The following is a 4,197-nucleotide window of genomic DNA, read 5'->3' as shown; positions in this document are numbered from 1 at the left end:
CAGGCTTAGAAGGTGAGTAGGCAGGAGTGGAAGGAGCAATGGGTCCTTCTGACTGGCCAGTAAGACAAGGTTCCTGCAGAGCCTGACCTTAGGGTGTCTCTATTGTAAGATCAAAGCCCGCACTATTGGCAGGACCGACCAGAAGTAGATTGGGGGCACTGTGAACCTCAGTTTCCTTGTAGAGTGGACCGCTCAGATCTTTTCAGAATCTACAGTAAAGCACACAAATAGGAAGTGTACACATCAGCGAATGGCCATAGACACTCTCGGGTACCAAATACTTTGGCTTTGAAAAACTAAAGGGATGGCCCAAATAAAAATGGTGTAGGTGAGCGCTTGCTCCCCCGTGCACGCTGAGAACCAGGTCTCCGGGGCTCAGGACTCTACCGAACAGGCTGTGCCACTGCTGGGAAACCCACTGAGGGCAGAGCTGTCCCGAGCACTTAGCTAACCATCTGGCCTGGGGAAAGAGACCCAGGCAGGTGCAGAAAAGGCCAGGGAGTCTTCTTTTAGGCCGTCACTGCAGGAGAAAAGGGTAGGGTAGGGAGACTTAGGCCCACTGCTGGCTGCTGCTCGAGGATGGCGGTACCGAGACAGACTTGTCTGTAGCCACGCATCCCCGCAGAGTGCGCCTGGGGGCGGGGGGGGGGGGCGGTCGCTTCTGTGGGGAACCGCTGGCAGAGTCGGGAAGGTTTGAGGCCTTACTAGGTTTCAGAGTTCCATAGGGAATTTCCTGGGCGCCGATTCCCAACTCCGGGGACCTGGGAGTGGGCACCGTATATGTCCTGCCTCTGCCACGCTCTAAACAGGAAAGGCTGGATTGCTGGGTCCTCAGGGGCAGGCACTCTCGCTCTTGGGAAGACCATAGCTGCCATAGCCGGCTGAACTGGGAACGCACCAGTGAGCCCTGAGGGCAGAGCCTGGACTGAAAGACCCAGCCGTCCTGACTGCCACTACCTGGGCGAGGAGCCAGGCCAGCGCGGTGCAGAGGTAGGAAGTCAAGGTGCGGTGCTACGTGTCCACTGGGCGGGCAGGATATGCTATGAAGGCATCCTGGTGAGGGCAGTGGCCTCAAAAGCACATTAGCTGTATTGAAGGAACGCTTTTTCCCTACCTGGACTGTAGGTACCAGATAAGATGCATAGAGAGGAAAGACGTTACAAAGAAAAAGATTCAATAAACTGTTAATAACCAGGTGGAAGCCAGGTGTGGTGGCACACGCCTTTAATCCCAGCACTCGGGAAGCAGAGGCAGGTGGATCGCTGTGAGTTCGACGAGGCCAGCCTGGTCTACAAAGCGAGTCCAGGACAGCCAAGGCTACACAGGGAGACCCTGTCTCGAAAAACAAACAAACAAACAAAAAACCAGGCGGAAAAACAACTCAGCCAGTACACTCAAATCCCGACCCCTTCAACTGCGGTGACTACAGCCTTCTAGAGTCCGGGCTTTTAGCGCTGTAGAGTTGTTTCCGCTTAGAGGAGTTTCTCCTGTTGAGGAACATGGCGTAGATGGAATTCTGTATGCGTTCTTGTGTGCCTGACTTTTGTTTGAGAGATTTATTCATCTTGCTGCATGTTGACAGGTAATTCATTCAAACTGTTTTCGAGTGTCTGATGTACCACAATTAATTTTATACTCCACTATTGATAGGCAAGTAGGTGAGTTTACAGTTTGGGGCTGTTGTAAAGATTGCTGCCGAAGAAAATTTTAGAATACCGTCTGATAGCGCAGTCTGGCTAGAAATACCCTTCTTCCCCCTCCTCCTTCTCCTCCTCCTCCTCCTCCTCCTCCTCCTCCTCCTCCTCCTCCTCCTCTTTCTTCTTCTAAGACAGGTTCTCACTGTGTAGCTCTAGCTCTCCCAGAACTCTCTGTGTAGACCAGTACAGCCTGGCCTTGAACTCACACAAAACCCCTGCCTCTGCCTCCTAAGGGCTGCAATTAAAGGTATGCACCACTATGCCTGGTCGGATAGAAATATTCTATGTCAGTGCTGTCCAATAAGGTTTAGGGCATGTGAAATGTGATTTGAAGAATGGAATTTAAATTTTTCCAGAACTGCAATTAGAGAAATTAAAATTTAAAAGCATTTCAAATGGCCAGTGTTAACTATATTATCATAATTCTAGTCTACCCTTTTTAAACACATTTTTATTGAAAAATAAAATAATTCATATTACATCTAATTTTCTATCCCATCCCATGCATCCTCCCATTCCTCCCTCCCTCCCACTTTCACCCCATTCCCCCTTCCCTATGGCTGGGACTGACGGGGACCTCCTCCCCCTGAATATGGTGCTAGGGTATCAAGTCTCTTCCTGGTAGTCTGCTATCCTTCCTCCGAGTGCCATTGGGCCTCCCCAACAAAGGGACATGGCCAAATATGGGGCACCAGAGATCCTGTGAAAGTCAGTCCCCAGTCTTCACTTAACTGTGGAGAATGTTCTGTCCCTTGGCTAGATCTGGGTAGGGGTCTAGTCTACCTTTGGTGAGGTGACTTTAGTACACACTTGGTATATACCTAAGAATGTAATTTCAAACTTTAAAAAGATGTTAGCCAAGCTTGTTTGTTCGCTACCTTTTTTCTTTCTTTTCTTTTCCCTTGAGGGCAGGTCCTCTTATGGAAACCAGCTTCAAACTTAAGGTCCTCCTGCCTCACTCTCCCAAGTGCTGGATCACAGGCATGTTCTCTCATGCTTGGTACCAAAAATTCTTCTGTAATGAGTTCCATTAGTTTGCATGCCCTTCACCAGAAACATCACCCAGGCCCCCAATACTTAGTATTTGAGGTTTATTTGTCTCTAATCTTTGTCATTTTAATGAACGTGGAGTTTAAAACAAACTTAGGTTGTAAAACTGGTTAACCAGGGCTGGAGAGATGGCTCAGAGGTTAAGAGCACTGGCTGCTCTTCCAGAGGTCCTGAGTTCAATTCCCAGCAACCACATGGTGGCTCACAACCATCTATAAAGATATCTGGTACGCTCTTCTGGTGTGCAGGCATACATATAGTCAGAACACTGTATGCAGAGTGAGTAAATAAATAAGTAAGTAAATCCTGGCTAAGCATAGTGATGGTGGTCATGGTGATTGTAGCTATGGAGTTTCTGGGAGTCTGAGTGATGTTAGGCGTATGTATGGCTGATGGCACCCCACCACCTGAGTCAGGCTCTCCTTTGGGAATGGGATGATGCACATCAGGACTTTCAGGATGAGGCTGAAAGTTATTCAGGTTGCTCAGCCCTCAAAGCTCTTGTTACTGTTTGTCTCCCCCTCCTACTGCTTATTGAAATATCTCACCGAGGAGACAGCAAGAGAGCCTGGCAGGCTGAAGCCAGGTGTGGTTCTGGCTGCAGTTTTAGTTTGTGGCTCGGCTCTGCCATTCATCAACCGGCATTAGCAATCCATGGGTGTTCTATCTCATGTTGTAACACAGAGCCAACCCGAGGAGGTGATAGCAGAGAGATGGTCCACCATGCTTCAGGGTGTGTGTGTGGGGGGGGGGGGGGACAGAGAGAGAGACAGACAGACAGACACAGAGACACAGAGACACAGAGACAGAGATCCCCTCCTGTTCTCAGAATTACCTTGTGAGTTAAATATCCTTTGTTTATGCTGCAGCTCAGAGAGATTAAGTCATTCCTCCAAGACCCACAGTAAAATATTGCAATGACCATGTGGTACTTTTATTCAATGCCACAGAGACCATTTCTGACCCCTTCTGCCTCCTTTTCCATGCAAACAGCTCTGACTAGGGGCAGAGTTTGGCTTCTAGAGCAAATTAGGCACTCAGTGCTAAACCTCCCTTTTGGATGGACCTGGGCAGACCACTGGCTGCCCGCATGTTGGCAAATGAGTGAAGGAATTGTTTGTTGTGCTGTAGTCTGCGTGGACATCACTCTGTGTGACATGGGGTTTCTCAGACAGTTGTGTGTGGAAAGCATTCTGCCCAGGAGTAAAAAGAGAGCCTCAGGCACTTCATTTCATCAATGGAATTTTTTTTTAACCTAAATATGTTCCGTACCCTGTTTTCTTTCTTTTTAAAAAAATATTTTTTATTAATTTATTCCCTGGTTTCTTTTAGAGCATATGAATCATTTAGCTTTTACTACATGTGTCCCAAAGGGAGTTGCTTTGTAAAGAATGCCTTTGAAATAAGGAACATTCAATACTTGCTGTTACTCTAGGATTTCAAGTAACAT

The sequence above is a fragment of the Acomys minous genome (genome assembly GCF_964271855.1).
Source record: "Acomys minous genome assembly, chromosome: 2".
Lineage (NCBI taxonomy): Eukaryota > Metazoa > Chordata > Mammalia > Rodentia > Muridae > Acomys > Acomys minous.
This window is presented reverse-complemented; position numbering follows the sequence as displayed.